The sequence below is a fragment of the Tachypleus tridentatus genome, chromosome 11 (assembly GCF_004210375.1).
Source record: "Tachypleus tridentatus isolate NWPU-2018 chromosome 11, ASM421037v1, whole genome shotgun sequence".
NCBI classification, from domain to species: Eukaryota; Metazoa; Arthropoda; class Merostomata; order Xiphosura; family Limulidae; genus Tachypleus; species Tachypleus tridentatus.
The window spans coordinates 43,531,642-43,556,825 of NC_134835.1; the positions used below are offsets into that span (position 1 = coordinate 43,531,642).

A 25,184-nucleotide genomic window follows, 5' to 3' on the forward strand; every position below is an offset into this window, starting at 1 on the left:
TTTGTTTTTGTGTGAAATTGTGTTTTGTTGGTTTTGTTCTTTGAACACACTGATATTGTGTGCAACTGGTGCATGGTTCATTTTGTGCACTAATAAAATATCTACTTATGTTTTGAATTTGTAAAAAAATCATATTTTATTTTTCCAATTATGAAAGGTTCAGTGAATGCAAGTACGAAACTCCCGGGGTTCAGTACATCCAACAAGGTTAAGAACCACTGACCTAGACAGATACTGAGTGCTGCAAAATACGTTTTAATCTCGTTTGATTTCTTTAATAATATCGACGTACAAAGACACCATATAGTTGAATTTACTTTTAAAGTACTGCCAGTTTTTTTGTTTTTTCTTGAAAGCGCAGAGAATTTAAAAAAAAGATCAATATAACTATAGTTTTTGACATGGACTATATGGTTACGTCACTATGTTGCCCCCTTATTCTCTGTCACGTTTTAACTAATAATTATAGTTTTGTAAATATACACAAGGTGGCTTTATTATTTAAACTGGAACACGAGTATGGAAAGTAAGGCACTAGTTTTTATCATTTTTTTTGCTTTAACTTACGCATTTTTACAATACATCTTTACAATGGTTCCGTTGTTTTATAATTCTGCTCATTGCTTTAAGATGTTTTATCTTTGTATATAATCCCCTGTTCTGACGTTGCTGTTTTTATACAGGTAAAATGTTTTTAATTTTATTTTAAAAAGTTGACTTCCAGTGACACAGCGGCATGTCTGCAGACTGACAACGCTAGGTAGCCCATTGTGTTTAACTTCAAATAAATTCACCAGATCACTTGAACTAGGTAGTAATTAAATTTATTTTTTTCTCTTCTGCATTTACAATTTTTAGTAGCGAAAAATTATTCTCAGAGTTTGTTGACCTGCTTTAACTGAACCATGAGAAAACCCATAGTTAAGCCTAAATAAACACAGTTCATATTTTGCTGCGCTTGTTCAATAGAGAATTTCATTAATCACGTCTGGCAACTCTCCCATATTTCACAGAGAACTAACTCACTCGTATTTTTTCACTTTCTTCCGGATACATAACGTATTTACACCCTCTTGCTTTGCGATACGTTTCCATATTTTGTGACGAGTTCAACAGATGTGCACGCAGAGTTGGACATTGTAAAAAAAATAAAATATTAATTCTTGTTAAACAACTACGAAGTGTACAACCGAATGATCAAAAAATTCAAAAGAAAGAAAGAAATGTAGAAAATAAAGAGCTGTCCTTTAAATATGCTGTGATCGTGATATAATATCAATCCAAGTACAACTAGCCTGTAAGTATTTCACCACACATTGACATGGTGTAGTGACAGATAATATATATATATTATTAAATATAATATATTAAATATATATATTTATTAAAAATAAATAAAGCAATCATGTTGGGGGTAGTCATGAAGGTGACTAACAGAATTCTCATCTGACTTCACAGAAATAAATCTTAGATTTGTGGGCTTATTTCGTATACGTTTGTTGTTAAACACAAAGCCACACAATGAGCTACCTGTGCTCTAGTCACCGCTGGTATCGAAATCCGACATTTAGCGTTATCAATTCTCAGATTTACTGCTGAGTCATGTGAAACGGAGAGCAAATTATGAAAGTGACGCTATAGTTGTTTGTTGTCGAGTGACAACAATTACTAAAAATTCTTACATATTTTGAAAATCTAAAATTGAGAAAAAAAAGCATTTAAACAATTTACAGACCCACTGATAAAACATGAGTTTATTTGTTTATTTTGAAATTTTGCGCAAAACTACACAAGTGTGTAGTAAAAAGGCGAGCATGTTTGGTGGAATAGGGATTCGAACCCGCAATCTTCAGATTACGAGTCGATCGCTCTAAAAACACTGAGGATCGCGGGTTCAAATCTCTGTAACACAAAACATACTCTCCCTTTCAGCAGTGGGATCATTATAATGTTACGATCAATCCCACTATTCGTTGGTAAACGAGTAGCCCAAGAGTTGGCGGTGGGTGGTGATGACTAGTTGCCTTCCCTCTAGTCTTACACTGCTAAATTAGGAACGGATAGTGTAACTAATCCTCCTTTAACCTTACGCGAAATTCAAAATAAACCGAACTAAATGCACTCGTAAAAATAATCAATTATTTTTTTTGTCTGGATGATATTAGCAACAAACATATTTGCAGTTGAATCATAGTTTATTGTCGTCGTCTGTTATTTACACTCAGTGCTGTATCAGGTTTCTCAATATTACACTAAACCCGACCGTAGTGTTTTTTGTTTCTTGATTTTTTTTTTTTAGAAGTTTCGGGCAAATATACACGAGGACTGTCTGCTCATATCCATTTGTAATTTTAACTAGTCTTGAGGGAAGTTATCGCCATCTCTTGGTGTGAATGACTAATTCAATTTTGAGTTGACCAGTAGTTTTAAGTGTATGTTTTCACCTGCCAACTCTCATATACTAGGTTAACTTGCTACATTCTAGATAATAAATCCGTTTTTATGTTTTTACACAAAGTAGTGACTTTATGTTTTTCCCTCAATAAATTAAAAATGTTCATAAGTTCTACTGAATTGTTCAGTATTTCTAACGTTATTTTCCTTCTTTACCACCAATTATTTCATTCGGTAACTAAGAGCAACACAGCTGTTTACTGAATTTTCTTTATTCAGTCATTTATCCAACTGACAAAGTTAACTAAAATTCTTTTAGCACTATACCTATCTAGTTAATCCGGCGTCAGACAAAGTCATTCGCTTAACATTTTTATTAACGCTTTATTCGCTTAGTTAGTTATCCAATGAAACGAAGCTATGTTTTGGCGCTCTGCCCCTTAATTCTACAACAAGAAGCTATTGACTAAACTCGTTTTTGATACTTTGTCCACTCAGTTATATAACAAGACGAAGTAATTTACTAACGTATTTTACTGACACCTTATCCACTGAGGTATTCAGGTATTATTGGTACTTTATTTATCCAGTTACCCAACAAGATGAAGCCATTCACTAGATGTTTTATTTTCCGATGATAAACTAAGCAACCTTGGCTAACAGGATATGAACTACTTGATAAAGGCTTTTTAAACCTAAACTTGTTTGAGCTGATAACTGATTTTGTGTTTTACTTATCTCAAGCTAGAAATGTTTGTGATTTATATCTAAGTGATTATAAAAGGCTAAAACAAACTGGTATCTCAGTTCTTCACTTTCATATCATTGTTGCAAAGCGTCTCTTATAATTTTCTCTCGAAACTGCAGTACCTTAAAACGAGAGAAACTTCTGGAAAAAAAAAATGTGTGACGAGTAGAACCGGATGTCTTTCGAAAGTTTTATGCGCTTATGAATATTTTCTTTTAATTCTTCTAGTTTCTGTTTTTATATCTTCACTCATAGGGTTATCATGTATCACGTGGCATAATTGTATAAAAACAAACAAACTACAAATGCTTTGTGCTATAAAATATTTCAGAATTACAAGCACAAACCAGTCTATGAGCACGACAGACCTAAAGTTCGGGCCCGGGCATGGCTAGGTGGTTAAAGCAGACGACTCGTAATCTGAGAGTCGCGGGTTCGAATCTCCATCTTACCAAACTTGCTCGCTCTTTTAGCCGTGGTGGCATTATAATGTGACCATCAATCCCACTATTCGTTGGTGAAGGAGTAACCCAAGAGTTGGCAGTGGGCTGTGATGACTAGTTGCCTTTCCTCTAATCTTACACTACTAAATTAGGGACGGCTAGCGCAGGTAGTCCTCGTGTAGCCTTGCGAGAAATTCAAACCAAACCGAATGTTCTTTTAAGTTGAAAGTAATCTTTGGCATTTGTATGATATAGAAGTCAGAAGCTGTCGTATCCACGTGAAATGTCATGGATATTACGTTTCTGACAAACATTTTTTTGTACACATTCCTGTTAGAAGTGGAAGTTTGCTAATACAACTTTTTCTAAACTGTAAAAAATACACAAATGTTTTAAAATATGTATCAAGTGTATTTTTTTACAGTTATATGGAGAGAGGGATTTAGTTAAGTTTAAAGGTATTTTGTCACTTTTTCATTGTAATTAGTTATTATGTTTATTATCAAGCCCAATTTATCAACTCTGTCTCATGCCTTGAGACCTGAAACCATGACATTTATCAACGTGGCACTGAATTAATTACTTTGACATGGAATACTTCATTTGACAGGAAATTAAGTTTTTTTTACATTTCATAAGATTTACAGTTAAGCACAATGTGGGGTTAAGCGCTAAAATTGTTAAATTAGTTAACATCTGCAGTTAAATTATTGACTGATGTTTTCTCTGTTTGTGCAGAAAGCTGGACGATTTTACAACTGACAGATAGCATTCACGTGACGTAAATAACCAATCTAGAATATTCTGAATTAAAAAGAACACGAATCGTTATACACACGTATAGGTTACTATTTTGCATATGTTTTAATTATACTTCAAAGAATGTTCAGCTATTTAATCACCTCAGAATGCTAAAAGATAGGCCATAACATTATGCCTAAACTCATACTTGTATTATAACGTGTTCTATCGATGGGCAGACTCTTGTAAATTAATTGGAGAAAATAATGAGATATCCAGTTCAAAAATAGTAACGAATTCATCTATTTCTCATAAAAAATTTGCTAAAGCCTACAGGGTACAATCATTCTGGCACAAATTGTAAGTCTAAGGTCACAACGTTTAATTAAACAGAAATTCTTCGCTAATGGTATTTACACTTAACTTACTATTTAGCATTAATCAATAAAAATCTCGTTATTCACCAACTAACTGAATAGAAAAGTAGATACGATAACTCTCACTGTCTAGCACTGAAATGAAACACTCATTAAATCTCATTAAGTCTTCTAACTGCGGACTCGTGTTTATAAATGATGTTCCCTTATTTCTCAATATTTCGCAAAGTTTCTTGATCCCTAACATTTGCGAACATTCTAGGTATTGCATCATCACCATCGTTATGATTAACAGCTTCGTCTATCAAAGAAACATCTAAACCAAAGCATTGAAAATTAGCTTATAATATACTGTCTTGACTGTTGTATATCTTCAACGGTTCCAATTCAAAAACACTAAAGTTCCGATTAAGCAGATCTTTTTTGGTGGTTTTAATTTCCAAGGGTTTTAATATATAGATAGGATAGTTTCTTGTCGTCACTTGTTGTCCTGTCACTGAGAGACTTTTCTTTACGTAGATAATTGAACGACTCCACTGGCAGTTCTGTATTTGGTTATCCAGCTTGCCGTTCTTTTACCAATGTTTTTCTGCAGACGATCACGGTGAATGACTTTTATTTTGGACTGTCTGTCCTTTTCAATTTTGTAAATCACATCATTAATTTTTACTAGTAGAATTATATCCCTTCTCAACATATATATCTAACTTAATCATTTCTTGTATTATTAATTGTTCAGCCATACCATGCTACCTCAATGAAATCCAGTTTTGTCAGCATTAATATCTTAGAGACTTTTCATTTTATCACAAGCAACTTAGGCCTTTTCTGGGTAAAGTCATGCATGCCATTTGGGACAGAGGGAGTATTCTCAGCTGAATTCTATAAATATAACAAATTGTACATACTACGGAAAATAGTGATTACTTATTCTTCTCAAAATTACATTCCTACTTAGTCAACTGTAAATTATTAACTGTGGTGGTAAAGTCAGTGAATTTTATTATGAATTTCAGAATATTTTCTTTGGATTGTCTTCATGGTTTTTGCTTTTTTATCCTGCTGAGCTGAAGAAGGAAGTTTTAATTTGGGCATTTTCAAAATTGAAAAGTGTTGTTATAGAAATGTAGCCGAGGGTTCCAATTGGACAAAATTTGGTGATGTAGCATCAATAGGTCCCTTTAATAACCAAGCAAACGTAATGAGGAAGTTCAGCCAATGATTTTTGCGCGCCAGCAATACCCAGCTTAGGGCGCGTGTATACCCAATTTAATTTAAATACTCATCGCGATGTCTATCAACCTACATCAAATCTAATTAAATGCCCAAAGTAGTGTATAGTCCATTTTGTGTGCGCGTGTGTGTATATGTATGTATATAAATGGTTAGGATTATTCTAAAACATATGCTTTTCGCGATAGAAAGCGCCGTCGTTTTATTACTAGTTGGGTGTCGATCGGTACCGCAACAGTCGAGATGTTGGTGTGACAGATGGACAAACAGCATTTTGTCTTATATATATATAGTCTTTTATATAGTAGATTAATTCCTGTTTTCCTGATGTCTGATTAGTTCTTTGTTACTCTTAGGATCCATTTGAGCTCTGACTCCTTAGTTTAATAACAACTATCGACTCCTTATAGTTTTGCGTGTAATGACCATGTTTCCCCCATTCGTAAAATTTTCTCTGTCTGGTATCTTTTGGAAGAAGTTCTTACACCTTGTAAATAGTTGTATAACTAATTCTTTCAATTCTTCTAAATTATCATCACGAGGAGTTGATGTTTCTACAGTACTCGATCCAATGATCACTTGATTTCTAAATTTCTCAGTTGTTTATGTGCAACTTTAATGGATTCAAGTTTCATCATCGATATCAGAGATTGCTTTAAAGAGGTACACTACTTTATTTAAACTTGATTCTTGTTTGTTATGATATATATTATTTAGTCACGTGCGAACGAATGCATAATTCTGCGTAGAGTATCCGGATAAGATAATAGAGTAAACCTCTCAAATCTTTTGCAGTTTTCACTAAGGTTGTTTCCTGTTCCAGGAATTTATTCTGGATAATTCTTTTTGGTGCGTCGCTCTGAATTTATTAGATAAGGCAGCTATCAGTGTTTGACAGTGGTTATGGCTCTCAGTTGAAAGTTTTCTTATTGTTCTGATAGCCAGTTCTTGTTCATTAGAAGCAAGCTTAAAAGATTGTTGTTATCTTTCCCAGCCATTCAATATGGAAAATAATTTCAAATTGAGCCTGACATGCTTTCCATTATAGGTAATTTCTTTCTTCAATTGATTATGTAGACCTGGTCAGCTAAATTCTGGAATCGAATTTTGTGGCTACATGACTGGAGAAGTTTAAGAACGACCTGTGGTAATAGATGACACTGTAATAGTGGCGTAGACGAAATAGGTCCACCTATTTTATATTTAATAGTAAATGGTGTTTTAGGTTGGAATTTGTGAGCGTGTGCAAAAAGATGTCTTGTTCATTTAATCTTTATATTTTATTTATCAATTAATTTTTTCAAATATAATTGTCTATCATTGGAGTTTTTATACATTATTGTTCTTGTTATGATAATATGTCTGTACTTTTTTAATCATTTCACTACACTATTTCTGTATTTTTTATGTCTTTCTGAACTGTTTTGGTTTTGTTTTTTAATCCATCTGGACATCCCCAATAACTCCGTTGATATTGTTTTTGGTCAGTTATTTGTTTTTAGTTCTTCTTTAAGGTTTATGTTTCTTCCTTTTAACTATTCTTGACCTTGTTTTAAGTGTTTCATCAACTTTCTTATAAAGCGCGGATCTCGCTTCGCGATCGAGTTGGGAGGGTGTTATATATGACGGTCAATCTCACTATTCATTAGTAAAAGAGTAGCCCAAGAGCTGGCGATGGGTGATGACGACTATCTGCTTTCCTTCTAGTATTTTACTTCTAACTTAGGAACGACTAGCGCAGATGGTCTTTGTGTAGTTTTGCGCGAACTTCCAACCAAACCAAGCGATCGAGTTATCATGTTGAAATTTAGTCAAAGTTTTATTTCATCAAAATAACCTCACTTCTGATACCAATGTTGCACTGAGTTCTATTGTTGGATGGGTTATTTTGATATATTGTGTGAATTAATGGAAATATAGGCAACATAATAATAATGGATTAATCTATATGTTCTATAACGTTTGTTGTAGGATGCCCTCACTTTGACACAAGCTGATAGACAATGGGAATATAGGCAACATAATAATAAATTAATATATATGTTCTGTAATGTTTGCTGTAGGATGCCCTCACTTTGACACGAGCTGATAGGCCTTAGTTCAAAAACGTTTTAAACAAAAATTTCTCGCTAATAGTACGTACAACTAACTTACTTAGTTTTCATAGATAAAAAGAAACATATTTTCGAGTAACTAAATAGCAGGAGAGTTACAATAATTCTCGCTATATAACACTTAACTGAAACAATTCATCTCAGTAACACCAGTAACAGCTCATATATATCTGTAAATGCTCTCACTTCTCGATATTTCATTATGCTTTTCGATTCGTAACCTAAACCAATAATCTAAGCATTGTATTATCATAACCATAGCTAGCAATTTTCACTAACAAAGAAACATCTAAAGCAAAACATCGAGAACAAAGTGAACAACATTTGCCTTTTGTTTGCTGAGAAGGAGATTGAAAATTATCCAAAGGAAATAGTTATTGTATATTAGTAATAAAAACTACGTTTGTTTTAAGAATTTAAGTTATTTGTATCCATCATATAATGATAGTTAAAAAGTATAAAGTTTATAATGCTTTGTTTAAACAAGAAGCTGAACATTTAAGAGTTATTTTTTTCATACACGAGTTTTCAAAATATATAAATTTTTAAACAAAAATCACAAAACCCAACTATGTGTGGTAACGTTTGTAGTTTGGTAAAAAAACCTCTGAATATATTTTGTATTCTTGCTTTTAAAGACTAATTTTCCTAGCTTTTACAGTGAGTTTTCAAATAATAAAAATAGCGAAGGACATTATTATTTACCCCTTGTTACTGTGTTTAATTTTTCTTGTTCCTGTGTAGAATTTCAAAGAGAAAAACAACAACAGCCGTTACCGTCTATAGATATTATTTTATAATTTTTGTGACGAGTATACAGATACATTTGTGAATAGATTTAAAATGTAAATGTTTGATAAATCGTGAGACACAATTTCAGACAATATCTAAAGGTGCAGTTTAACAATACTTGTAATTTGATAGTGTTCTACACCCTTCTTGATAAGTTTAACTAGAGATTAGAATTTTATTCCATCTTGTCTTCGTTCTTGCGTCACACATTTATATCCCTCTGGTGATTCGATTCCATAATTTTGGGGTTATAAATCCTCAGGCTTGGCACAGAGCCATCTAGAGTCAAATCTAAGAATACCAGGGAAGTATGTTAAATCTGTTGTGTTAATTACTGATGTTAAATGATAACCTATAACGGAAGTTTGCTTTGATCAGAAGTTTATTTTATTTTTTTAATTTCGCGCAAAGCTGTTTGAAGGCTGTTTATGTTAGCTAACCCTAATTTACTAGTGATACACTAAAAGAAAAGTAGGTAGTCAACCACCTACCGTCAACAATGGGGCTTCTCTTTTTACAAACGAATAGTGGGATTGAATGTCACATTACAACGTATTCACGTTTGAGAGGGTAAGCATGTTTGATAACAGGATTCGAACTCTCGATTACAAGTTGAGTGCTCTATTCACAAGACCACGCCAAGCAAAATAAGGAATTGATAATAATTTTCTCAGCAATACACGTTGCTTGCAACTTAACTTATTAACTAAATATGCTGTCATTCGTAGATGTTCGCGCACTCTTACGATACGCAAACATAGTGTTAATCTATTATAATATCAGTTTCGTTCTAGTTGGTTGAGATTAGGTAATAGATCTATGTTCTTTCACCTTCGGCCACCTGTGAGACAGCGGCCAATTTACGGCCTTGTATTACTGAAATACGGGGTGAACACAGCAGATAACCCCATTTTTAAAGCATTGCTCTAAAACAAACCTTTCGTAATAAATTCAACGTACTTTACACACTTCCTAAATCATAATATCGATGTTTTTCACGAATCTTTCATTTGTAGCAAAATCATAATCGCTACACTCTGTAAAACTGGATGCAACAGTACGTAGATTTTTGTATACACTTTAGTGTTAGTAGAAACAAGCTGTGTCTGTCTTTACTAGCACCAGTTTCTCAAATTGCATGTGTTAAATTTCAACTTTGTTTTACATATAATATTATGGTAAAATAATATTTCAGGAATGTGAATTTGCATTTTTTTTCTATTGTCTGTTTTACGTTACGGAAACTGTAGATTACTGGAAGCCTCTGCTGGGTATGAAATAATGGAATGTTTTTATTACCATTCTCCAATAGAAAGCTAGTAACTAACGTGACTATGTAGAATTTCAAGTGGTAGTTTGTTTTCTGTCCTTATCATAAGTTAACACCACAAAGTATCTATAGAGGGAGCTCTATGTAATGTAACAACTCCAGATTTGTTTGGAAGCTTCGCTACTTACGTTTTAATAGGCAAGATTGATTTTGTTTATTTGTTGCTAAGTGCAAAGCTATGCAATAGACTATCCACTGTGCCCACCACAAAGATCGGAAACTCGGTTGCTAGTAACATGTGGGTGATAATGCGTCACAGTATTATTAATAATAATGTAAGGAGTCTCCAGTAGGAAGAGAGTACATAGTAGCGTTCTAATGTATCATGTAGAAACACTCATCCATTTATTTGAAGAAGACATTCTCTATATATAAATCAACAGTGGGTTCTTTTTAATCGACGACGGTTGAGTCGTAATCCTTATCGTGACATAAATGTAAACACTGTAATTATATGATAAATGTTTCTTTGGCCACAGGTTTAACTACGTACAAGTAATATAAGTAACGTTAAGAAGTTATTCTTATGGTTTACTTAGTAAGTCGTTCTTTACTTCTGAATAGTGTTAAGTACATTTACAAAATGTTTTCTGTCTGTAAAAATTGTTGTGTGTGCAGTGTTCTATTCATACAGTTTTAAATGACGTGTTGTTACAGTTTGCGTTCAAGTATTTTTATTCTGAGTTTATATTGAATATAACTGTACCAGTCTATGCTAAAACTTTTGATGTCATAAACGTAAAGATTCGAAGGATAGAGAGATTCCTTTATTTGTAACACTGTTTAACAGTGTAAATGTATAAATGTTTATCTCGTGCTTAATTATTATAAAAGTGCCACTGAATAGTTTCAAAACAACCTGAGCCACTACTTTAGAAGTTTTAAAATCGAATGCTTTACACCAATAATAATCATTTACTGTAACAAAAAACAAATGAACCAAGTTTACCAGAGGGATACGAAACAAAACTAGAAGTTGATTGAAGGCTTAAGGCACAGAAAACAGAGTTGACCGGAGATATATAAAATAGGAAACAGACTTGACTGGAAACACACAAAATATAAAACAAATCTGACTAAAGAAAAACGAAACAGAAAAGAAAGTTGACAGTAGACAAACGAAGCAGGCGGACTGAAATGACCAGATAAAACTCCTAAACAGTTATTCATTAAAACATGTTAACGGTTTTAAAGCAAAAGTGACAGAATACTTTAAGAGGTCAAAAATCAATGTGTAAAAACAGACAGAATATAAATAGATATTTAGGCCCAAGATCAGTGGATGTGAATTTTAGGAAATGTTGTTGTAAATGGCACCACTGTAAACACATTATTATTATTATACACGTGTATTCTCCTGAAGATGGTCGATTTATTCACATCGAAACTTATACTTCCTTAAGCTTTATAAATAAATTATTATGCAAGTAAAAGACGTTGATGTCTCGTTCTGTTAGCTTTATTTAAAAAGCTAAAATAATAGCGAGTCAGGTTGAAGAAGAGAGTAGAATGTATGTGTACGAGATTTTAGAAGACAGAGCGTAAGTAAACTTGCAAACACCAATATGTAGGGGACGCGGTTAAGTCAGTATTATACAGTCTTCCCCCAATGCACTCATAAAAGCTTTTGTTATGAATATTGTTACAATACGTGCCCACATTTTGATATTAGGTCACATTTCTTTTGTTTTGTTTACAGTTAAGCACATAGCTAGACAATGGGTCATCTGTGCTCTGCCCACCACGGGTATCGAAACTCGGTTTCTAGCGGTGTGGGTCCGCAGACATACTGCTGTACCACTGGGGGAATCACTTTTTTTTTTACAACGTAACAATATTTTGTTCCAGAATCTTACAATAATTAATGGATTATTAATCATTAGGTAATATTTCCAACAGTCTATTTAAAAGAACAAAGAATCACGTGCTTTGATTATATAGTAGAGAGATTAACTAATGTACTGGCATACTCTTATCAAACAAGCTTACATATTGGGAAAATTAGCAACACTCTTTTACCTAACTTGAATTCATAATTTTGCAATTTTCTTAAAGCCTTGTTTTAATCCTTGCCCAAGATTACTAAGTCAGCTTTCTCAGTCTAGAGATTATGTTTATACAAAGCGAAATGTGGAAATCTGTAAGGACATTATTTTGTTAGATTGCAAAATACAACAATAGCAATCACAGAATTACTATACTCTCGCTCCACCGCTCCTTTTCGAGACTGTATTGGATAACGTCAAATCTGACCTCCGAAAACTAAGAAAATACTTTTAAGATCTAAAATGATCAACGACCCGGGTCATTTTTGTAGTGTTATGAGAACTCTCAACCTTAATATGCCCATGAAATTTACTACAAATACGATCACACTTTAACAGTTATTAACCGAAAACCTCGAAAATGCCTCATCTCCTTGTGCATCGAAGTGATCCAAAATCCAGATCCGGATTTGGGTCTGGACGAAGTTTATAAAAAATTGTTCCATACTACCATTTTATCTCTGTAAAATTTTCGTGCAAATCGGTTTATCATTTTTCGAGATATGCGTGCGGAAACACTCACAGACCCGATTGCAATACCCTCGCTCCCACCTCCGAGGGCAAAGATAATAACACTATGTAAAAAAAAAATTAGTTTTCTTGTTCCTGGGTAGAGAGTGTTATTTCCCAATTGCTTATGCCTAAAGTAAATGCAAAAGACCTATTTGTCTCTTCCCACTTTGATTTTGTGACCTGGGTAATGAATTTTTAAATTTACCCATTTTCCAGAACATTCCAGGTAGATTTAGTGTTGAGTAGCAGATAGAGAATTTTCTCGAACTTACAAGAATTTTAAAGAACTTTCTAGAATGTTGTAGAAATTACGAGAATTTTCAAGAACCTTTTAGAATTTTCCAGAACTTTCCATAGTGATATATATAGGGGCTCACCACTCACCACTTCAGTTTAGTTTTAACTGCCTAAGTGAACACATATACCTATCTGATTTTACCAGAAATGGCATCAAGAACCTGCAAGCATTCTGCTATGTATGTGGCCAATTTATCAAGACAATAGCGAAAAAAGTACTCTGTGACAGTATCTGCTAAAATGTGAGAAGTCTACAAAGCACATTTCGGCATCCCTGTCGGGAATCAAGACAAACCCTGGGCACCTCATTTTACCTGCGAGCACTGAAAAATAACTCTAGAAGGTAAGGTACTATTTCCAATAGTATAGAAAAAATATCACATATAAAATATTTTACATGAACCTTTTACACATTAGTTTGGATGAAATAAATTTATTCTTCATAATAACAATTTTATTTTGCTCTTTTGCAGGATAGTACACAGGGGAAAAGAGAGCCATTAACTTCTCTATTCCAAAAATTTAGCGTGAACCTACTGACCACTCAAGCAATTGCTACTTCTGCATGGTAGACACTTCTAAACGTCGGACTAGCAAGAATGCATCTGCTATCATGTATCCGGACCTCCCATCATCCTTCGTCCCAGTACCACACTGCCCTGAGCTCCCTGTACCCACTCCACCAGAGAAAAAGCAGTCATCTCGAAAATCTACTCACTTCTAAAGATTTTTGTTCATTTTTGGATAACTTTAGTATAAATAATGTAAATCTTGATTCATATGTTGTTTTATTCAGACCTTATGTAAATGAAAATGTACAAATTTGCTCGTTTTTTACATAGAAAATAGGCTAATTTCTAAATTTCATTATCCAGGTCACAAAAGCAAAGTGTGAAGGTAATAATGACTATTTTCTGTACATTTACAACATAAGCAATTAAGAAATAACACATACTATCCAGGAACAAAATTTGTGTTACATAGTGTAATGGTTACTGCTACAGTTTGAGTTAAGTACTTAGAAGTCAGTATAACATGGTATTGTTGCTTTATAAAATGTAATAATGATAAGTGTTATGGTTTTAGTTAAGTACTCAGAAGTCAAAATCACATTGTTTTGTCAGGTTGCAAAATGCAAGAATGATCAGTGTTACAGTTTGTTTCTCCTCACAAGTCAAAATGATTTGAACTTATTCCTCTTTCTTGCCGCAATGTCCACTTTTGATTGTTTCTGACCTTACTTAGAAATTGAAATATTTAGCAGTTGTCATATTATACATTAAAACGGTTTCCAATTACTTTTAGAATATTTACAACGTAATGAGGCACCATGTGCTGCATACTATCTTTATTGCACTCTAATGTTTAAGTTGGATTTGTAGATTATAGTTTCTACTTAAGTTATCGTTCTGTCACTGGGATTCATTATTCGGTTTCTAGAATAGAAATATATGTAACCAAAATACACTTCATACTCTAGAGAATATGTAATTTCTTTAATTTGTCAATGGTGTCTTCGTGAGCGCCATTTTTTTTCAGTCGTTGACCTCTATCTCTCCCATAGTGTATAAAAAAACCCATAAATTTTGTTAATTGAGTGTTTATAGGTCTTGCGGCACAGTCACATATCACGTTTTTTTTACTATTTTTTTTTCTTAGGGGCGAGAATTTCAAGGTTTCACAACATAACGACTTTTTATTAAACATTTTGCGTCGTCAGGCTAGCTAACAATTCGTCGTCTCTGGTTCAGTCGGAATCTTGCTATTAAAAACATGCGCTGTTTGTCACGGTGCAGACTGTTTGAGGCCAGTGATTGGTAATTACTCATCAACGCCTACGCCTGTCATTTGGAGGATTGACATTATTTCCTGTTGTATTTCACAGCGACAGAAATACAAATACGAAACGAAGAGTTGGACATTGAACAAAAATATTCACTCTAAATAATTCCAGCTGACCTGCTGTTAGAACACGACTCGTAAGACAAGTACACTTATGTTTACTCGTTTATTCGTCACACTTGCCTAAAATGACGTCAGCAGAAGCTGTTGCTTTTATATTTCTTCACTCTTTTGGTTGTTACTGTTACATATCAGTGACGTTGGCATAGGTTGTTGTTTTATTGTTTGTTAACAAATTTATTACTGATAATTGGCTAAAAATAACGTCCGAGAATGCTTCTGTTTTATCGTGTGTGTACACGGTTATTCTTGGTAACTGACTAAAGGTAACTTCAGATAACGTTTCTGTTTTATTATGTTCTTGCACGCTTATTAGTTGCATTTAGCTAAAGGTAACATTAGAAAATGTTTCTGCTTTAGTGTGAGCTTACAAGCTTATTCGTTGTAACTGGATAAACGTAATGTCAGGAAAAGTAGAAACGTTCGCTAATGTTAACCAATTACAACGAGTAAAGTTGTAAACACGTGCTAAAGCAGAAACAATTTCCAAGATGTACCTTTAGCCTGTTGTAATAAATAAGCTTGTAGACACACATTAAAGCAGAAACTTTCGGTCAAAGAGATGAATGGAAAAAACGCCTTTTGGAAGCAGTGTTGTTAGTGTGTTGTCGTTTCACGCTATCCAGTATTTAAAAATCAGGAACTGCTAGTTTAGTTTGAGTTAAAGGTTTCTGGCCTATCTATTTAATTAAAGTGGGCAAATGCGTTATTTAGGTTGAAATATAAATTATTTTAATTTCAAATTTTCCAATTGTGATTTAGTGGTACATATTTGTAAGCTATTTATATTTGTGTTACATTTCTGTTTCCAAGCAATGATTACAAGTTGCGAGAAAATGGTAAATAGAAATGATAATTACTTGATTAATTATTTCGATGCCTTTTGTCTTTTGACTAAAACTTATTGAAACTGTCACATGATGATAAACACTTGATTCTTAACTGGCCCATTAGGCAATAAATTTTCCTGTAGATCTCTGCAAGGCTCATCAGCGTTTCAAGTAACTTGAATTATGGTTCTTGGAAACCAGCTGGACCGAGGAACTCTGATATTTGGCATAAAGTTCATTTGGTAGTCTATAAAATCAAATAGCAGAAGATGCTAAAATCAGTAGTCATCTTAACAATATGGCTGTGTATACGTGAACAAAATTATCCATGTTTGTCTAAGTCTTCGGGTGTTGTAACTCATGAAACTTTTCGTGAGTTGTTCACAAAGTACAGTTAAAATGCTGGTAACACCAGCAAAAAAGACAAAATGAGTTCTATACTACTAGAAATAAGCAACTGTTTCGGAGTAATCTGACTATGATGATTTTAAAAATCATGTCGAAGATTACTGGTCACTTATAGTTTTTGAGTTACGATAGGTTTGCTCTAACTATTCTTATATATCGTGAAAATAACAAGTTTTCTTTTCATAACTTTACTTGTTCATTGAAACTATCATGCATGCTGTAGTGAGAAGCAAAACATTGTTGGTGACTTCGGTAAACTAAAACTCTTGTTCCTGGAGCTAATATATTCTAACGTTCTCCATGCTGATTTGATGGAGACAAGTCATGAATCAGATAATTTAGTTACTCTTATGTGATCAGATGAGGCAGTTTATGTTGAAGTGTTACAGGAATAGAATTACTAGAGGAAAATGATTCATTGTCTTCTTCGCAGGATATCTTCCATTTCCAATTTGCTAATTGATGTGGTAAGGAAGAACATTCACATGAGGTATTGGTTTCTTAGCAGATGCAATATCTGGATATTAGTTGTGCATAAATAGCAGTTAGACTATATTTGTTCACCACTTTTACACCTAAAATAGTGCTAGTGACTTCGTCATATTTTTGCTTCGTGAAACTGTATCATATTTTTTGGCAGTCAACATTTCAAGCGATTTTCTAAAATAAATGTATAACTATTTATGTTTACAAAACTATATTTCAATCTATTTAAAAAACAAAGCTATGCAGAATTTGATCATACCGCAAGTATAATACGATGAAGAGGATTGGACTTTATTTTGATTGTGTGCAAAGCGATGGGAAGTGACTAAATGAGTAAGTAAGATGAAACTGAGAGAGGGGCGTCTGAATCAGCCCCTTTTACCCTCAGTCGAGTGTTCTAACAAACTGAACATAAGAGAATTTTGCGATTCCCTGGCGGTGAAAGTGTGTATGGCAATGAAGCAAAAGTGGTGCAATTCCCTACAATTATACCAAGAACAAATATCAAATGTGATTTATATATTTGAAATTTTACACCAATGTAATACAGTTAGTGTTTGTGGCTTTCAAAAATGTATGTGTTTTACCTATTAAACTACCCAAGTAAACTTACTTTCACGCCATAAAACTTACTAAGTTGATTGCGTGGTATTTTACATATTGCTGAAAAAATATTGAGATATTATAATAATTCAAAACTCTAAATGTGATAAGCAAATACTGAACATGTTTGTTTTTAAAATAAGCACCATCAAATTACCCCAAAACACTTTGAGGTTTCTCCAGTAGTAAATTACTTTTATGATGTTTAATTATAACCTGATATGATATCTTTTTGATTTATATTGTTATGGGTCATCAACCTCTGACATCATTTACGTCTCTCAGATAACGTATTTGTTTCAACTAAAAGGGAAAACGTATGGAAAATTCGAACGTAGAGTCTTGAAGTCAGGGCGGTTGCTTTAAGTAACTGATCTACTACTTCTCTGAACTCACTCTGGGCAATTTTTTCCTTTTTTAGTTATTTTACGAAAGATATTTAACAGTACCCTTGACCTATGTCGAAACAGCTGGAAAAGCTGAAATCTTTTATCGATTTTTTGAGGGAGAAGATTGAAATGTCAGTTTTAAGTTCTGCTAAATTTCGTCCTTAATACCCGATGAAATGAAACCGAGACATTCGAGCTCCGATAACTTCCCGCCAAACAGAGACATTGATTCAAATTTCTACTAATAGTACTTTACACTTCTTCAAGAACATTTCTAATTTCACGAAATAAAAAAAAAATCATCTCGTTAAAGCAAGAGGAGATGTGATTACCTCAAGCAGGATTATAACACATTTAAACAGAAAATTAGTGGATATATTGTACTCAAGTAGGAAACAGACTTGTATACTATATTCTAACAGAAAGTAGATGGATACATTATATTCAAGTAAGATACACATGAGCATACTGTAATCTAAAACACGATAGATGGATACATTGTGCTCAAGTAAGATACACATGAGTACACTGTAATCTAAAACACGATAGATGGATACATTGTGCTCAAGTAAGATACGCATGAGTATACTGTATTATAAAACACGATAAATGGATACATTCTACTCAAGTAGGAGACATATTAGTGTACTGTATTTAAGTAGAAAAGCAGATTGGAACATAAGTTAATATAGAAAAGTGGATAGATTGTTTAGAACAACTGCACCAAACGAGAGGAACGTTGATCTCAAACTATCCTCAAAATTTGTAGATGAGTAGAAATTAGCCTTTTTCCAAACAAATTTAAGTAGATGATTACATTGTTTCATCGCACAGTTGGGTATCCAGTACATTTAATATCAAGTGAAAAAAAAGAGAACGTACTTGGAGAGAACAGCAGGCTAATTGTACGTGTGTTACGACAGTAAGTAATTTGAGACAGATTAAAACCTTCACTTTGAGATCTCAGCGATACTTACATAGGAGCGACAACTTTTACGATATGTTCAAAAGCAAATGACTTATAATTCCACAAAATGACACGTGATTCCGTCGCCACATAATGCGCTCTGCAGTGTAATTTCGCAAACATTTATTTTTCGAGCAAGGTCTGTAGTTAAATACCGAAATATACACTTTAACGATTACGAGGAACCCATTGAAGTACACACACATATATATATATGCACAAAAAGCTGCAGAAGAAGGTTTCCTTTAAAAATAAATTTTAATTTAGAGAAATAAAAATCAATTAATTACTTTTTCCTATATATTTCAAGCATGTCCAACTGTTCGTTTTCGAAAGTAACTAAAATTTCGAGCGTGACTTTGGCTTCTCTAAATTATACGTGTGATTGTCAAAGACAGAATCGTTTACGTAAACATTCATATGCCGTTCTCTAAAGAAGGTTCAACTACTTAATAAAATAAGATAATAGTGACAGATGTAGTAAATACCAAGACCAGTTATTTTTAGTTATTTGCACAAATAAAACTGTTCTGAGGCCTTTCCATCCCTTCTTATTTTCATCAACTCGTTCTGGATTAATTTGAAAGCTTTCGTACAGAAACACCAGTTGCTATATGTTTCATTAAACACCATTTACTTGAAATTGAAATTCTGTCTTGATACGATATGCAAATTGTTTCAACGACGGCGTGGAATATCTAGGTGATTAGGGCGCTCGACTTACAACCTGCGGTTCGATAGTTTGAACTCCCGTCCCACCAAACATGCTCGCCCTTCCAGCCGTAGCAGCTTTATATAGTAAGGATCAATCCAACTACTAATTAGTAATTGGTAGAAGCCCAGTGGGTGGCGATGACTGTGTACTTAACCCCTAGCCTATTATTTCTAAAGTAGGGACGGCTAGCGCTTATAGTCCTCGTGTAGTTTTACATGAAATTTATAACAAGCCTTAAAAGTGAAGTATTATGTATTCTAATAGACTGAAAAATGATTCATTTTCATACATTTTAACAGAGGTAGATAGACTCGCTAAGAAATTTAATAGCATTTACGAATTATTATACGAATTTTTATGCCTTCTTAAAATAACTGCCACTACAGAAACCAACCTGAATGATAATATTGATTATAACTGAGATATACCTAATTATAATCTTACAATTAAGGATTATCTAATAATGCTCTTAAAGTTTTTTTTTTTTTTCATTTTAACTTTAATGTTATGCAAGGCATTCAGTTGGCACTTTCTAATTGTAAAGATGGATTCTAACATGAATAAAAAAAAGCAACAAAAATATTGTAATTGGAGTCATCTATTGTCTCCCAAGTCATTCTATAGAATCATTTGAAGAACAATTACAAAATATATTTGTGAAGGTTATTTCAAAACATGTTGGTTATTACACATGTGGTGATATAAAATGTTTGTTTGTTTTTATTTCGCGCAAAGCTACACGAGGGCTATTTGTGTAGTCGTCCCTAATTTAGTAGTGTAAAACTAGAAGGAAGGCAGATGGTCATCACCACCCACCTCCAACTCTTGGGCTACTATTTTACCACGAATAGTGGGATTGACCGGAACATTATAACGACCCCAAGGCTGAAAGGGCTAGCATGTTTAGTGCGACCCTCAAATTACCAGTCGAACGCCTTAACCCACCTGGGTTTGCCGGGCCGGTGATACAAATATTGATCTTTTAGTGTGATACAAATGACCACATCAGTTGTTACTTAAATACTAGCTTTTCTGAAGGACGTATTCTCTAATTACTAGAGTTTGTTTTGAATTTCGCTTAAAGCTACCCAAGGGCTATCTGCTTTAGCCGCCCCTAATTTAGCAGTGCAAGACTAGAGGGAAGGGAGCTAATCACCACCACCCACAGCAAACTCTTGGGCTACTCTTTTACCACGAATAGTGGGATTGACAGAAACATTATAACGCCCCCAAGGCTAAAAGGGCGAACTTGTTTGGTATGACAGGGATTTGAACCCAAATTACTAAAGCAACCAGAATTGGTTTATCATATACATGTCAACAATTTTGTTAATATGAATACAGCTGGTATAATCGCTCATGGGATATACGAACGTCTACTAGTATTTTTTTCTAATCAAGAGGCAACAACATGCAGGACACACTGTATTATTAATATTAACATAAGTAACAGCTTAGCAGTTTCCAGCTTTTCTAGCTTAGACTGTTTTAATCTAGACTATCACATATTTTCAGTGGTTGTGCTCTACTGGTATGTTACTTCACATATCAAATTCAAGGCATTCCATTAAGATAAACATGATATATAGAATATCCAGTTTTGATTCATGTTTTTCACTTTGTTTATTTCTTCCTTTTCTTTTCTTTTTTTCTCCCCGAAAGTACGGAACTATGTTGGATGGAAAACATACCTAAATTTTGTGTTTTTTTTTAAATTTAGTATACAGCTAGATATTTACAGTTTATATTTAAGTGTCAAGTTTGGTCTAAACACAAGCCACAGGTTTAAAGTTATTTAACAAAAAGGGCCCGGCATGGTCAAGCGTGTTAAGGCGTGCGACTCGTAATCTGAGGGTCACGGGTTCGCATCCCCGTCGCGCCAAACATGTTCGCCCTCCCAGCCGTGGGGGCGTTATAATGTGACGGTCAATCCCACTATTCGTTGGTAAAAGAGTAGCCCAAGAGTTGGCGTTGGGTGGTGATGACTAGCTGCCTTCCCTCTAGTCTTACACTGCTAAATTAGGGACGGCTAGCATAGATAGCCCTCGAGTAGCTTTGCGCGAAATTCAAAAACAAACAAACAATTTAACAAAAAAAACGCTTAATTTTGACAAAATGTTTTGCGCACGCCTGCGCAAAAAGTTACGGGAGAGAGCGGTCTGAAGTTTTTATTACATCTTTAAGTGAGAGGAAAGGTGAACCTTTTTAGTTTTTTGTCATATAGGTTAAAGACGGCTGATTTAGAACAGCAAAACTAAAGGGAGAAAGCACATGCAGATATGTAAGTATTGGTTAGGCCAAGCAAACTAGATTAGCAGTTCTAGCTCAAGTTTTCAAAATAATTGTAGGGTTGTAGAATTATTATTCATTGCAAACCTTTAAGCAAAACTATGGTGAGTATTATGAAATTCTTCTAATTAAAGGACTTTCAGTGTCACGTGATACTGTTGTAAATAATGATGTTTGATACAGCTGTACCGAGTGCATACTGGTGATAACAAGAAGCTGTTAATTCAGTATCCATGGCGTTTCTATAAAAGAAGTTATTAATATGTTTTAGAAAGGAAAACTTACATCTGACTCATCTGCTACGAAATTTGTATTATTATGAATGCTCATTTTTGAGACATAGAAATAAATATGGCATTATTACTAGAGATCTCGATTTGAAAGTTTCCTTTATAATGTTAATGACGCATAAATATTCTTAAATCCTGTTATTATTGATTAAGTGCTTAATTTGATCAATGAATTGGGTATTCTTAATACCAGAAGTTCTGAGACACGTATTTTACCTGAGTATTTGGTCATGTTTTAGCTTCTAGTTTGTATGATTTATATAACAGTTGCCTACTAACCTTCTTCACTATTCGGTCATACATGAGGGAACGATAGTGCTATATATCAATGTAACTTAAAGCTTGAATATTTTTTCAATAGAAGAATTTTAAATTAGTTTTCTCATATTTTAAGATATATTAATTCAGTGTTTTTTATATATTATTGCGGCATTTAAAGTGAGTTTTTTTTTAAATATTCATTTTGGAAAAGTTTTGGATATCGGAGCAGACGAGCCGAATTCGAATTCGTGCGATACCACAACATGTTATTTCCACTTTAAGCTGTAGATGTATTATGAGAGCGACAGTAAACCTCTTCAAATCAGTACTTCACAATTAGGGGAGCCAGATAGCTTTAGTAGATTTACTATAAATACAAAAACTGAAAAAAAATCATACAAATGATACAACTTACAGCAAAAGTCATTTTGTAAAATTAAACACAACTAACTATTAAGTTCTTCAAATGGTTAGTCAACCCATTTTACCTGTATTTGAATGTTGTGTTTCACTTTTCGTATGCCCGGCATGGTCAGGTGGGTTAAGGCGTTCGACTCGTCATCTGAGGGTCGTGGGTTCGAATTCCCGCTGCACCAAACATGCTTGCCCTTTGAGCCGTGAGGGCGTTATAATCTTACTATTTGTTGGTAAAAGAGTAGCCCAAGAGTTGGCGGTGGGGGGTGATGACTAGCTACCTTCCCTCTAGTCTTATACTGCTAAATAAGGGAGGGCTAGCACAGATAACCCTCGTGTAGCTTCGCGCAAAATTAAAAAAAACCAAAAGAACAAACACTTTTCGTGGCACATCTATAAAATTAAGTTACTCATGTTAGTCAACAAGGATAAGTACCCTTATTTAAACACAGCTACACCAGGCAGTTCGAAAAAATTCACATCTAATCAAATCAAATACTAATCACTAAATAATGTATTATATTTTTATTAAACGTTCACAGGAGGCGTAACAGATTTGAAATTATGGGTAGGGAAACGACGTTTGGGGGTACCTTATTTGCTAAGTTAACCGTGACCAGTGAATTCGCCCCCTAGTGGTACAGTGGTATGTCTGCAGACTCACACAGTTAAAAAACGGGTTTCGATACCCGTGGTAGGCAGAACACATATAGCCCATTGTGTAGTTTTGTGATTAATTCTAAACAAACATACAAACAAATAAACCAGTGAGTTCAAGGTTGAAACAGCGATTTTCCTTGATAATCGTACACAGGTCTCGATTCTCCATTTAAAAGATACTTCGCTACCGGGTCAGTAGCTGGGGACGGACGTGTGTGCTCAGTGCCCTTGACCCCCGGTTCTGCTGCCTATGTATTTATTAGTAACCTTTTAGGTCTATTTTTGACATGGTTAATGTTGTTGATATTATGTAATGTAGCGCAGCGGTTCATTGCACCCCATCATTTGACACTCTTAAGATTCTAAGATATTTATTCATATCAAGTTCAAACCTATCTGAAGCATCACGGACCTTCTGACAACGATCTTCAAATGTCTTTATGCCTTACTCATTAGCAGAGCTAATGATGTCACATTTGATTTGACAGATTATACAACGGTCCCATTTTCTGTTAGGCTATCGATCTCTACGTCCCACTGACAACACTAGATTGTCCTACAAAACGTAAGTAATTTTAATTAGTGACATCTGAAAGAAATTACTAATAATAATACAAAAATGTTATAGAAAATAATTCCAATTACACATCTTGGAAATAAATTACTAGTTATACACATATAATTAAAACATGCAATAAATAAATTACTGCTAATACGATGTCCAGCTAATGTCTTTTTCTTCGCAGATAAAATTAAGTTTTGTTACTTTTAAAGAATTATCACCACCGTATTCAAAATGTTTAACAAGCTACATATAGATTTGTTTGTTTATTGTTAATCACAAAGCTGTACATTGGGTTATCTGCTACAGCAGATATTGAAACTCTATTTATAACGTTATAAGCCTTCAAATTACTGGAGATGGCACAGAGCCATGTTATGTAATATTGTATTATCACTGACTACGCAATAAGCTAAGAATACATAACATTTATGTGTTCGTGTGCTTTTTTTTCTTATTGCAAAGTCGTAGCGAACTCTCCCCTGTGTCTACGAGGGATTGTAGTGTTGTGAATTGGGAGAATTACCGCTGTCCCATAGGGGACATAACATTTGTAAGTAGTGTTAAGCAGATATTAATATGTTGTTAAATTTATTGTTATTTTAATTACCATAAAAACAGCATAAACTATCAGTATGTGAAAAAAGATATTTTGAGAAAAACTCCGCCAATAGTTAAGAAATGGGTACAATTCTAATATAATGTACTTTAAACTAGTTAGAGTACTCGTCCCTTGAACGGTAGTTGTGTAAATTCGTGATTAATGAAAGGTTATCTCAAGACGTGAAAAGTTGCTCCCCTTATATGTAGTTAAAAAAAACACACGCAAAATTGCCTATAAAAACTACCAAACGCAAAACATGGAACCGCAACTTTGCATGTATACTTGCATGGATCTAATGAACCTTCATGCCAAATTTGGTGAAGATCCCTTTAGAAGAGGTGAGATAGTGGTAAAAAAACGCAAAAATATCCATGAAAAATGGAAAACAAAATTTATGTATTTTAGTTTGTTATAAATTTCGTCTAAAGCTACACGGGGACTATCTGCGCTAGCCGTCCCTAATTCAGTAGTGAAAGACTAGAGGGAAGGCAGCTAGTCATCACCACCCACCGCCAACTCTTGGGATACTTTTCTACTAACGAACAGTGGGATTGACCGCACATTATAACATACCGCGACACACAGATAGCGAATTGAGTGCCTTAACCACATGGCCATGTGGCTCAAAATTGTGTGTATCTCCCCATGAACCCATTGAACCTACATATTAAACTTGGTGAAAATCTAATTGCAGGGATGAAGTTGTGATAAAAATGC

General features: G+C 34.0%; 1 protein-coding gene across 4 annotated transcripts in view; it reads left to right on the top strand.

The window, feature by feature from the left end:
* Nucleotides 1–25,184, top strand: part of LOC143232052 (hepatocyte growth factor receptor-like) — a 125,886-nt gene that overhangs the window by 9,346 nt on the left and 91,356 nt on the right. For 2 of the 4 annotated variants that reach the window (XM_076467067.1, XM_076467068.1), the window contains exon 1: nucleotides 24,400–24,416. The exons of the other annotated variants lie outside the window; for them this stretch is intronic. The gene's annotated coding sequence lies outside the window, so the exon portion shown is untranslated. Of the gene's footprint in view, nucleotides 1–24,399; nucleotides 24,417–25,184 lie in introns of those variants that run through there. 4 annotated transcript variants of the gene reach the window in all.